The sequence below is a fragment of the Canis aureus genome, chromosome 26 (assembly GCF_053574225.1).
Source record: "Canis aureus isolate CA01 chromosome 26, VMU_Caureus_v.1.0, whole genome shotgun sequence".
NCBI lineage: Eukaryota > Metazoa > Chordata > Mammalia > Carnivora > Canidae > Canis > Canis aureus.
Window position 1 is genome coordinate 53093195 of NC_135636.1, and position 13330 is coordinate 53106524.

Below are 13330 nucleotides of genomic sequence, written 5' to 3' on the forward strand. Positions count from 1 at the left end.
CATTCTCAGGCTCACTGGCTGACCGCGCTTGGCGGCCCTCTGGCTGGGTGCGGAGGGCCCTCCTCGGAGCCTTGGTTGGGCGAGGCGTGAGCTGGCATGGCCTTGGCCGTCCCTAACCCCTGCCTGTCCCCACCTCAGGCTGTACAGAAGACGCCACATACGGAAGGCAGGTGCAGCTGTGGCCAGGTGGCCATTGCGGACCAAAGGTGAATGTATTTACCTGCAAGCCGGTGACGTCTCCGTGGTCAGAGCCCACAGTCTGGGGGACAGACAGGGCTGGGAGACGTGTCAGTGGCCCAGGAAGGAAATGAGCAGCGAGGAGGGAGTCTGGAGGCGCTGATGTGGGAGGAGCAGGTGCGGAGGGCCACGCCCGGGAAGGCCGGCAGGGGCCAGCGGGCAGGTGTGGGTGTGGCTGGGTGGGCGGAGGGCCCCAGGGTCACTGTTCCTCCTCCTCAGGCGGCCTCCTCAGGCGGCCTGCGGGCCTCAAACATCACCTTCTGTCGTAGGAAACCCACTCTGCACCTGTCCCTTCCTGCGGCCTGGAGGGGCTGCTCCTCTGAGGTCTTCCGTCAGCGCCCGGCCCTGCTGCCACCATCCGCCTCCACCGTCCACCACCCCCCGGCCACTGGCCACCACGCCCCGGCCACCATCCACCATCCACCGTCTGGCAGGCACGGCTGCCCTAGTGGGACAGAGACACAAACAAGAGCTCGTCCAGCAGCCTTGTGTGGGGTGTGTGCACAGCCACGTGCAATCACACCCATGACACCAAAAGGTGCTTTTCCTTCTTAGTTTCCAGGTTGGAAACATCACCCTTTTCCTTCTGTGATGAAAAGGATTCTAAGGAGCACCCAACACTGGTCTCAAGTGCGAGGCAACGAGGTGTCGGGGGGCACGGCTGCAGGGGGCGCGCTGGCTCCTGGGGGGGGGGGTGGACCCTCCGCCGTGGGCCAGGGAACCGCAGCAGCAGGTGAGGGCAGCGAGGGTGCAGGTTCAGGGGTTGGAGCGCAGAGGGTCATAACCGAGGGAAAGTGAGGGTGTTGTCACAGGCCGAGCTGCAAGGGCGACTCCGGAGACCGGAGATGTCCAGACACAGGCCAGCAGGACGATCGGCGCCTGACCGACGGGACGGTGGGGAGGAGCCCCGCGTGCAGCCTCCCTCTCTCCCCGGAGGAGCCCCGCCATCCCGCTCCCAGGGGGGCTGAGCTAGCAATGAGCATCGGGGCGCCGGCATCGCACCACCGTCCTGGAGCGCAGCAGACACGGGATCTGCCGGGAGCGGAGGGGGTGAGGCCTGGAGAGCATTCCAGGCCCAGGAGACCTCGGGGGCAAGACCCAGGAGAAGCCTCTGCCGCCCTTGGGGACCCTCCTGTGGTTCCGGGTCACTGGCTTCCAAATTGGGCACTTGGGTGTGTGGTACCCGCTGCCCGGCCACGAGGCTGCCTCCCAGCGCCAGATCATAGGACAGGACACGCGGCTCACCAGTCACGCAGAAGGCACGAGAGGTCGGCCGAGCACCAGCTCAGATCCTTCAGGGACAGGTGAGGAGACGCGACGCCACCTGTCTGAGCCCCCAGGGCACCCCAGCGTCGGGTCATCGAGGCCCTGAGCGGCACGGAGACAGGGCCACTGACGACGTACCTGTCCTGGCGACGCAGGCCTCGGGCCCCTCAGCACCTGGGGTTTCTTCGCCCGTGATCATGCCACGCGAGGAAATCAGCCGGATAGACCGAAGCACCTCAAAACGAAGGCTGCGCAGTAGAAGCGCCAGCGAACGTCGTGTTGTCTGCATCGCATCAACGTGACCTGCCGACTGCTGTGCACGGCGCCTGGATGTGCGTCGGGGTAACCCTGTGACACAGGCGGCCGGCGACGCGAATCCCAGGGGCCCCTCCCGGAGGGGTGCTGACCCCCGAGTGTTTCTCATTGTCTTTGTGTTTGAACATTTTCTTGCCCCCAAAACGTAAGGGGAGAGGCGACGAAAAGACGGCGCCCAGGGCGTTCACCCCCAGGGGGGGTGCGGGTGCTGGGCCGAGGGAGGACTTGGACATTCCAGACAGTTCTGTGGCGGGAGGAGCTGAAGACCGGGGAGGGTCCGGGGCCAGGGAGCCGCCGAGGGCTGGGAGGGCAGGGGCGAGGCGGGCACTTGCCCCCTGGCCTGGGGGCCCGGCGGGAGGGATGGCCCTGCCTCGCCCACAGAGGACTGTGGCCCGAGGAGGGGTCAGGAGAGCTCGCCCCCTCCTGCGGCACATGGGCGGCGCACAGAGCATCAAAGGCTCAATCAGGGAGCTGTTTCCGTGGCTCAACAAGTTTATAATAAACACAGTTAAACTTTTATTTATGGCACAGCTGCTAATTGCACCATAAACATTTTTCATCAAGCAATTGCTGTTTACTCATTTGCCAATCAGCTCATTATCCAGCTACCTTCCCCGACGCTCCTGAGACTCCCACCTCCCAAGTCCTGCTGTTTGTCACCACGGCCCCTGCAGCTGTCCCCCGGCCCCGCCCTCCCACATCTCGGCCAGGCCACGGCCCCCCTGCAGCCTGCCAGGCCCTGCGCGTCCTGCCGCCCCTGCCCCACAAGACGCAGCGAGGCTGGCCAGGCCCCCGGGAACAGCCCCGCTCTCTGCCCTGACCGCTCCTCCCCTCGGCTCCTCAGCCCCCAGGGCGGGCCGCACCCACCCACGCAGCCCCCCCTCCCCGGCATCTCTCAGCGGCCCTGGGAGTCGCCAAGGACTGAACCGCGGGCTCCCTGAGGTCACTGCTGTCCTTGTGCGCGTCCTGTCCGCAAGCCCCAGCTGGCTCGTACGCCCAGGGCTTCCCATGCTCTGGGGGCCTCGCAGGGGGTTGGGGCCGCCTCACGTGTGCTCCTGTTTGTGCACAATCCCTCAGGCTCGACCGCTCCCAGTGACAGGACGTGGTGGGAACCCCTTCTCCCCCTGCGCCACCGCTGCCCTCACGCCCTCCTGCCCGCAGCCCCTCGGCCCCTTGGCAGCCTGGCCACCCAGGGCTCAGGCCGGTGGCTCCTCTGGGGGAACAGACCCCTCACCCGGACCTGGGCACCGTGACCCCTGCCCCCCTGACAGCAGGCCTAGGGCTCTGTTTCCGAACTTTCTGCGTGACTGGTTGGTCTTCCAGGAGGTGTTTCTGGAGTCGTGTCTGGTCCCCCGCAGTACAGAGAGATTGGCTGAGCACTTTTTGTGGTCAGAATCTTCCGGAGGTTTCTTCTGACTGCTTCCCCTCCCTGCGGGGGCCACCAGGTGCCTGGCCCAGCTTGGGAGGACGACGGATTTGCCTGGAGCCTCTTGGAGGAAAGACCGGTCCCAGCAGCCCCCTCTCTCCTGAGCTGAAAAGCTATTAGAGCCCCTCCCACAGGTGTGCGCCTCCAGACTAAAGCTGGTCGGAGACTCCTCCAGGGCCCAACTCCACGGGAGCTCGCTCCACGGCGCCAGCAGAGCCAGGCACAGGGCTGTGCAGGACACGCGGTCCACAGTGGCACCTGGTGGCCATAAGTGGAGTGGCACGCCCTGGGGGGGACTGAGTCCCTTTCTGGGGGCGGTGGGGGCGTGAGGAGCCCCCCCCAATGCGACAGCGAGAGCGCATGTTGGAGGAGAAGGCCTAGAAGGAAGGGGTGGACTCTGTGCCCGCGGAGTGACCGGACACCGAGGGCGATGGCGCGCTTATCAGAGAAACAAAAACCCGCTTTTGCATCTTGGGCCTGTGAGGGGCCACTCACCTCCCCAGATGTGTCCCGGCTCCTTCCCTGGAGTTTGGGGGGGGAATGGGCCGGGCCTGCTTTCGGGTCTCCCGCTCAGGTGCAGAGCAAATGTGTCACAGCCACGTCAACGTGAGGCGGGTGGGCTGCAGGGCCCCTGGTCCCGGGCCCGGGCCTGTCCGGGGGATTTGTCGGGTACACCCGGCGGCCGGTGCGCTGGGCTGCGTGATGCCGTGGGCTGTGTGCGTGGAGGGAGCGCGGCCCGGCCCGTCCTGTTCGGAGACTCCCTGGCTCTGTCTGGCCCCTCCCCCTCCTCGGCCCACGACTCCAGGGCTGGCAGGGGGCTCAGGGGAGGCCTGTGGTCAGGAGACAAAGAGCTGCCCTGGCTGAGGCCCTGGGCAGCTGAGAGGCGTCAGCTTGGGCTGGGGGATGGGCTCCCGACATCTTGGGCGACACACTTTCCTTCCTTCAGACCCCTCACCCCCAGACTCTGTTTTCAATCAGTTCAATTAGTACAACTTTAAAGCAATTAGAGAGAATTAGCAGCCAGGCTGCTGCAGGCATGGACTCCTGGCCCCCTCCTGCCCCATCCCCCTTTGTCTCGAGCCTGGCAGCTGCCCCGCTTCTCCTAGAGGATGGCTCAGGCCTCACCTTCTCTAGAGGGTCTGCAGAGGGGAGGGCAGGAGACCCCCAGAGACACGGGCGCGGAGACCAGGACTGGGACAAGGACATGAAGATCCATGGGGTTGCTTTCAGGGAAGGCAAAGGGAGAGGCTCGACCCCTGAGCCAGGGTGCTGGGTGCAAATTCACAGCCCTGACCAGGCCAGCCCCTCCCCTGCGCACCTCCCCTCCCTCCCTCCCACTCACTGACCTCCGCGACCTCTCTTGCAGGGAGAAGAGGATTAAACCCTTGCCCTCCTGGCGCTGAGGGCGCTGGGTGTTTGTGACTTTTCTTGCTCGACAGCTGCTCCCACGTCTGTGGTTTCAGAGGAGGAAGGGGTGTGCAGCAGTTCTCTGGGGAGGGGAGGTGTGCCAGCCTCTGCCTCCGCTGTGGCCTCCAGGGACCCGGCCTGGGACCCTGCACCCCTTGGCCTCAGAAGGAAGCTGCTGCGTGGGGCTCTGGCCCCTGCGCTCTGCACAGCAGGAGAGCGGGTGCCCAGGCCTGCTACCCTGTGCCGGCCAGGGCCCTCTGAGCCAGCCCCAGAGCGCGGGAGGTGGCTCCCCTGGGCTGAGAGCTCCTGGTCCGAGGCCTGGGCCCCTCTTCCAGGAGGATGCTTGGGGGGGGCAGGCCAGGTGCAGGCCTGACTTTGCAGACAGAACCCTTTGTACTGGGACCCGCCTTCCGGCCCTGCCCCTCCCCACTCCCCCAGCCTCTCAAAGAAGGCCTGTTCTCTGAGCCCCCTCTGGGAGACCCCCCTCCCCAGCGCAGCCTCCCTGAGACGTGTGTGGGCCCCGCACGGCCCTCCTTTCACCCACGTGAGCAGGCCCGGAGCTGGGCGCTGGGTGAGGCAGACGCACATCGTCCCTCGGCCTCCCTCGAGGAGTTGGACGCTGGACAAATGATGGTGCAATCACTGAGCCGTTCCGTCTGATGGGGCTGCCGGGAGGAGGGCCGGGGCCCAGGGGAGCCCCGCGGACGCCCGACCTAATGTGGAAGCCTCCCAGGGAGGGCTTAGCAGGGAGGTCCAGGGAAGGAGTGGGTGTGGAAAACCCGGGAAGGTGGGAGGGGCGCACCTGAGGGTGGCTGAGCAGGGAGGCAGGTGGAGGTCTGACGGGGTGGGGCCAGGGCCTGCGTGGTGGCTGCTGTCAGGTGGGTGCAGGGGGGCTGGGTGTGTGTGTGAGAGGGCAGGCCCTGCCTGGGCCCCGGCCTGGGAGGGGGCACGCCAACTCAGCAGGGATACCCCCGTGCCCTCCCACGTCTGGGGGCGAGCGAGCAGGTCAGGAGAGGGCTCTGGGGGTGTTGGCCCCTTGGTGGCAGGAGGTGATGGGAACCGGCCCCCCTCCACCGTGAAGCTGTCTTGCTCTGGTTGTCCCTGGAGTGCCTGCTGGCGGCTTCCCTGGGCCCTGCCGCCCTGGGCCCCAGCACATGCACGTATCCATGCCCCGGCCCGCGGCTGCCCCCGAGCAGGCGAGTGTACCTGGGGAGGCCCCCCAAGAAGGGATGCCGAGGCACACGGGGCGGGGGGCTCCAGACGTGCAGACCCCACAGTCCAGGGAAATCCCGGGAGAAATGGTGAGAGCAGCCGCAGAGCCACTGAGAACCGTGAACTCACGTCACTCAGTTTAAAACAGGAAATGTCGAGCTGTCCCCCACCCGAGAGGGCATCGGCGCCAACCCAGGGGGACTCTTCCACGACAGACGCTTCCCTTCTGGCCCCGTGTACCAGTCACTGGGCTTGGGGGCCCTGGGGACAGAGGGGCTGCTTCTTGTCCCCCCCAGCCCCGCTCCAGCCGAGGCTCCTGCAGACACAGGATCAGACTGGAGGAGGGCGCAAGGCTCTCAGGGGACACCCAAGGGCCGGGACTTGCCCGGGAGCTCACTGTTCGCACGACAAACCTCCACTTCCTGAAGCACCTACTGCACGACAGCCCCACAGTGCGGGATACATGCGAAAACCGGAGGCCGGGGAGGCCGACAGGGACGTCACCTGCAGGAGGCAGCGCGGCCGCCAGGCAGCTTGAGGGCACCGGGGCTGGCCGGCCCTCACCCCTCACCCCGTGCCTGGCGCCCACGGCAGAGGCCTGAGCGGGGCACCCACACGCACCACAGCTGGGACAAGGTGCAGGGGTGGCGGGGGAGGGCAGGAGCCCCAGGGTGGCGCGGCGCGGCCCGCCTCTGGGCAGGGAGGCAGTTGGCTCGCCAGGCGTGTGCCCCTGGAGGTGAGCGCCCCTGGACGTGAGCGCCCCTGGACGTGAGCTTGCCGGCGGCTGGCGGAGGGCCCTGGCCCCCAGGGAGGGCAACGCGACGGGAGGAGGACTGCGGTGAGGGCGGAGAGGCTGGACCACGGCCCGGCGGGCACACGGCCCCCTGGCCCCTCCAAGGTGCTGGTGCGCAGACGTGAGTGAGGACGCAGCTACACGGGAGCACGCACAGATTGCACATATGTGTGCACGCATAGATTCACAGGTGTGCACACACGCACGCACACGTGTACAGATACAACATACGTGCACAGATACGGATTCTTAGACTCGTGCAACAGATGGGCAAGCACACGTGTGTACACACACGTAACTGTGCACACAAAGGTGTGCAAGGTGTGCACATGCAGCGTGCACACGTGTGACACCCCGGCAGCCCCTCTGTGCAGCTCTGCTTCCGCTGCCAGCGCCGCTGCTTCCGTCTGTGGGTTCTCACCGCGAGGCCGCAGAGCCGGGGACGAGGGCGCACTCCTCGGAGGCCCGGGTTTGAGTGTGAGCCTCCTCCCTGGGCCTTACTTTCCGTGTCTGTGGCCTGGGGACGCTGGCATTTCGGGCACAGGTTGCGGGAGGGGTTGAGTGTGCTCGCACGGGCAAGGGCTGGTGCTGGGCCATGCAGCGGTGCCACCCGGTGTTTGTGCTCTGGGACCCAGGAGTGGGGCGCTGGGCTCCTGAAGCAGGAGGGCTCTGTTTGGGGGTGGGGGTTCCTGGGCCGGCAGGCGTCACTTCCCGGAGTGGCACTGTGTTCAGCCCCCCGGGAGCCCCCCACGCTCTCCTCCTTGAAGCCAGGCCCTCGAGGGCCCACCCACTGTGGACCCCACACATTCTGAGGGGCGTTTGGAGAACGTCTGGCCGAGGTCCCCATGAGTTGAGGACTTTGCCCCTGGACCCTGGTTCGGGACAGTCGGCCCAGCCAGCCCCGAGGCACCTGATTCACTACAGGGAACTCGGTCATCTTGCCCCTGGAGGGTGGCCAGCTTGAGGCCACCGTGCTGTCGGGCGGGAACCAGGCTGCAAGGGAAGCCCCCTCCCCAGGCTGAGCCGGAAGCTGGCGTCCCCCACCCAGCCCGTTGGGGCAGCAGCCCGCAGCTGCCCACCCCTGCCCCGGCCTGCCCGACGCAGCCGACGACGTGGCCCAGGGGCTGGGAGCGGCTGGGACTCACCCCCAGAGCCGTGCTCCCGTTTCTGATTGCAGGGTCTTTGGGGTTTTCCTGCCACTCTGGGCATGGACTAGCCTGACGTGTGGGTGACCCGTCCAGGGAGGCTGGGAACAGGCGGTGAGGAGCCAATGGTTTGGGGCTAGAGTTTCCTATTTGGGGTTGCGGCTTCTTTACTGCTCTCGGCCCCGCAAAGGGCGCAGAGACCCGGACGGCCCAGGGCAACTGGAAGCAGCTCTTCCCAGACCAGGTGAGCCCTGAACCTCTTACTCTTGTCTTTATGTTCATTCATCCGGGAAACACATCGTGCCCCGAGAGTGGGGGAGGGGTGAGCCCCGCTGCAGGGGTGGGGGCTGCGGTGGGTGAGGTTCCAGGAGCACCAGCCACCCTCCTGCGCAGCCCAAGTCTCAGTGGGCAAGAGCCGCATGCACAGACCGTATGGGTTGCTCCACAGTCGGGGGTGGTCCCGCGGGGCTGTGGGGCTGGGGCGGGCGGGGCCCTGAGACTGGACCGGCCCTGCGTGGGGACACGGCCCAGGGACACGGCCCGGCCGGCCTGGGGTCGGGCCACGAGGAGGGCGCAGCGCCTCTGTCCGGGGTGAAGGTGCCCACCTAAGAGCACCAGTCACGGACAGGTCCCCTCCTGCGGGTGTCCCATGGCATCTGCCTCTGGCCCGGCTCGGGGACAAGTCAGCTCTTCCTGCGGACACTGAAGACGACCCCGTAGTTGCCCGAGGGAGTCGGCGAGGGTGGGGGGCGGGCGCGAGGGGCTGCCTCATGTGGGGTCAGACTCTTCCGGCCTTAGAAGCAAGTGTCGGCATAGGAGTCAGGCTGGGCCGGTCCAGGACCAGCAGGGGAGGAGCAGGGCACGGCATGGGGGGTGCGTGGACGTCCAGTCGTCCCGGCAGCCTCGGATCTGACCCCAGGGCTCCGTGGGTCTATCCGGCCCCCACCTCCCTGGCCCCGTGTGTGCACAGTGTGTGCTTCGTGCATGTTTGAGGAGCACCCATGTCGCTTCGAGCTTCCAGGTCCGTCGTGGCTGATGGATGGGGGGGGTCCCACCCCCAGGCCTCCTCCCCCAGGCCTCCTCTGGGACCCCGAAGAAGTCCTTTAACTTTCCTGAGCCCATACCACAGGTGGTGCAGGCACGATTCCCTTCGACGAGCGGGGCCTGCTGCAGGCTCACCTGGTCGCTGCTCTTCTCCTGCCACTGTCCTCATCTCATGCCTGTTCCCCGCGAGCTCCAGCCTGCAGTGTTTCCAGGGAGATCCCGCAGCCGCCTGAAGGGACGGGCTGCAGCTTCACGTTCACGCAGCGACCCGCGCGCAGAGTCCACCGCGAGCCCACGCTCTGCGTGTCCTGTTCCTCAGCCACAGGGCTCCGCGGCTCAGGGTGGGGGCTCGTGGTCCCTCCTCCCACGATCCTGCTTATCCCTCCTGGGGTGAGGGCCTATGGCCACCCGAAGTACGTGGACTTCAGCGCAAGGTCACCGGGTTCCCCAGGGCTGCCCTCCTCTCCAGCACCCTGCTCGACTCCGCTGCTCAACCCTCCCTCCCCCTGTGCCCCCGCGGGATTTGCATACAGGTGCCCCTGTCTGGTGCAGCTGAAGGGCTGGGGGGGCTCAGCAGCAAGGGAGCACAGGTGGTGGGACAAAGGCCACTAGCAAAGTGGGTTTTATTTCCCTGCCTCCTTCTCGTGGCTGTGGCCTCGCTCCCGGGCCGGTGGGGGAGGCGGGCTCTTATGCTCGGGGCCTCTGGGGAGCCCTTGTTCTGCCACCAGCTCCCCGGAGCCTTGCTTGGCCTTGGCCTGGCCCTGCCTGAGCTCGGTTCCTCATCTACAGTTGAGCCGACGGGGGTGTGGGAGCCGCCTGCAGGGCCCGGGGCCGAGGCCTGAGGCGCCCCGCGCACCTGCACGAAGGTGCCCCATGAAGGTGCACGGGGCTCCCTCCGGATGGGGCGGGCTCGGCAGGTCCGCCAACGAGCCTCCATGTCCCTGTGCTCTGGAGTGTTTTTTATATCAATCCAGCAATTACCTAGTGAATAGTCCAGCTGTGAAAGGGTTGAATTTTAAAAAGTGAGTGCTGGGCCCACATCCCAGTTCTGAGCTGCGTTGGCGGGTCTTGGCGTCCTAACAGCCTGGAGCTCCGCGGGTCCAGGTGTCTCACTCCCGGGGCCTCAGGACGTTCTGCTTACCAACTTGGTGAAGGTTGGGGAGGTTGCAGGTCTCACGGTACCCGCTTTCTGCAAGTTCAGGCCCTGTCCTGGGGCGTCTCACACACCCCTTCCCCAGCCTGGGCTCCCAGGGCCGAGGGCGGCCGCATGCTCTTGGCCTGTCCCTCCGTCCTACACACGCGGATGCTGGCAGTTGGGCTGGGTCCATGTTGTTATTCAGGCCTCTGGTTGCACATGGGGTTGCCTTGCCTGGATGTGCTCAGGGCTGTGTGTCAAGTAGCTGGGGGGACCCAGGGGTCTGGGCTTCAGGGCCATGGCGGCGAATGCTCCTGGTGGCCATAGTGAGCCTGTGTCCAGCTCGGGGTGTAGCCTCTCCCACCTGCTCTGATCTGCACTAGGAAACCTGATGCATCCGTCTCCTTTCCCCTATTCACAAACCCACCCACCCCCATCTGCACCCGCCCCCCCAGCCCCCCATCTGCCCTCATCCCCCATCCGTCCCCATCCCCATATCCCCCATCTTCCCACTCCGCCCCCATCCTCTCTCCCTGCCCCATCCCCCATCCGTCCTCCCACCCCCAGGAGCTCCCCACTCACCCACCTACCCATCAGTCCATCCACCTCTCTACTCACCCACACGTCCATCCATCCTCCATGCCTCACTCATCCGTCACTCCACTCATCCATCCATCATCCATCCACCCCCCCACCCGCGCGTGCATGTGGTCACGGATGGCAGGGTTGGGGCTCCGAGGAGTCCGGGCTATTGGCTATTGATCGGCTCATTGTAGTCTCATCCAGGAGGTTCAGGGTGTGCGTGCGGGTGGGAGGGCTGCACAGGGTTTGGACCTTTCCAAGCTGCTCTTACCTGCCAAGGCTGGGGTATCTAGAGGTTGAACTGGTTGCGGCCCAGGAAGAGGTGAGGCCTCGGGGCCCTGGGCGGCGCTGGCAGGGGTGGCCGGGTTCCGGTGGGCGGCGCTGGGCTGAGCAGGCCTGAGCCCCGAGGCCGGCGCCCCCCTGGCTGTGGGTGGGTGTCCTTCAGGCATCTGTGCTGCCCCTGGGCCCTTGCGGCCTTGCTCACGTCCCCAGCAGGTGCTCCCTGCTCACTCCAGCGCCGGGATGCTTCCTCACCAGAGGTTCCCTGAAGAACCATTTCCCAGGGAGCTCCAACTCGAGGAAGGTGCCCCCAAGGCCTCTCGAGGTGCAGGGGGCCAGACGCCAGCCCCACCTTTGCAAGTCAGGAGGAGCAGCGTTGGCTTGTAGGGCCCCCTGCGGGCAGGTGCCTGGACCCAGCAGAGAAGGGGTGGCCCTGGCTCCTCCTCCCAGGGGCTGGAGCTGAGGGTCAAGTAGCCGGTAGCCTGGCTCCTTGGTGGGTTGGTGTTTGTCGGGATGACAGGACCAGTTCCCCCGCCACTGGCTCTGCCGAGGGCCCTAGCTGCCCTGTGTCCGTTCTGGGCTCTGGGGCCCCATTTGGGGTGGGAGGCCCTGGTGCCCTCTGGCCTCCGCCCAGGCCTGGGGGTGAGACTGGACACTGACAGTTTTGCCTCTTTGCTCCTTCACCCACCCAGGAAGCTGTTGCTGTCACATCCAGAGGGTGGTGTTGGCCCTTAGCCTCAGTGTCGCCCCCCCGCCCCGGGTCAGCCTGGCCTGGGCTCTAGCTTGGGCCTCTCAGGACGGGGTCTTGGAGGGGGTGCTTCTCCCGAGGGGCCAGGCTGCTGTTCTCGACCCCCAGCCTGTGGCCAGCCAGGACCCACTGGCTCAAAAACCCGTCCCTGCTGCAAAGGTGTTTCCCTCCTGGGACTCTGCTGGGGCGCTCCCCTCCCCAGGAAGGGACAGGGCGGGCTGTGCTCTCGTGGCCACTAATGAGCAGACGCCACGACCCAGCCTGCCATGGCAACGCCCGCGGCTCCCTCTCCACCGGGCTCTGGGCAGCTTGATCTCTGAGGCCATCTGTTCTGAGAGCAGAATTCCAGAGCCATTTAAACAGAGCCCGGGGCAGGGCAAGGAGCCGAGCCCTCTACCCTCCCACGTGTGTGCACACGCTCGAGAACACACGCACACCACATGCACGCACGCACATGCACGCACGCACAGGCAGATGGGGCATGGCCCCCCAGGGCGCACGGACACTGAGAGGACAAACTCGGGGGGCCCTGCGCCCACTTCCTCCGGAGCCCGGGTGGCCTGTCTCCTTCGGAGCCCCTCCAGCCCCTTTCCTCTACCGCTCTCGCCGGCTGACCTCTGCCTCAGTTCTCCGCCTTTGTCCCTCCTTCATCCCCACACCGTCTCCTGTTTTGCTCGTGGGTATCTGTCCCCGTGTCCCATCGCCTGCACCCGGGTCTCAGCCCTGCCCCACCTCCACCCTCAACCCCCACCTGTCTTCTTCTCGTCTTCTCTGTCCTCGGGAGGCTTCTGGTCCTGGTCCGGGACCTCAAGTCTGGACACGTGTGCTCCAAGCTCCCTTTCCTCCCCTCCTCTGCCCCAGGATGGCCAGGGGAGGGGGAGCTGTTGGACTCTGCTGTCTGCTTCCTGGCCCCCCTACCCGGGGCGGCCTGGCCACAGCTTGCATCGTGACCCCTCACGGTCCCAGTGGTTCCCCAACCCTAACTCTAACCCCTAGTCCTAACCCTGGCTCAGCGGTGGAGCGTGGGACTTGGTTCTCCAGGCGTCTAGAGCTGGCACCTGCGTGGCAGGGCTTCCTCGGGTCGGAGTGCTGTGCTCAGTGCTGTCCTGGTTCTGGCCCAAGGGAGGGAGGCTCCATGGCGGCACAGAGCCTGGGAGAGCCTGGGGTGACAGCTGTCGCAGCTCTCACAGGGGCCCTGGAGGTCACGTGGGCTCCTGGGCTGGTCCCTGGGCACAGGCCCGGCGGGGTGGGGCAGTGGAGGAAGCTCATTGACCCCCCACGGCCCCTCCGGCCTTCGGGGAATACAAGCTTTCTCACCTGACTCTGAACATGTCCAAGTGGTCTTCTCATTACAAGGCTGTTGGATCTCAGTAAAGGGATCAGCACCCGCGTTCCCACACTCCCCTCGTTGTGACCTTAAACAGCCAGTCTCAATGAACTACACCCAAAGAGCGTGTTTTCCCGAAATTGGGGTCCTGATGGTCTCCGTGGTGCCAGGAGGGAGCTTCCAGGCTTCCGGGGGGTCTCCGAGGTTGCAAGGCCACAGGCTGTGCAGGGGTCATTAGTCGGCAGTGACCAGCAGCCAGTGTGTGGGCCCCTCTGAGGACCCTGGGGAAGTCCCCCCCCCCCCCCCGTCCCTTTGACAGACGAGGAAACGGAGTTGCCCACCCGAGGTCACAGCCGTCAGTGCAGGTGAGGGGCCGGGACAGGCCTGGGGGGCACGGCCCACTCTGCCTCAGCA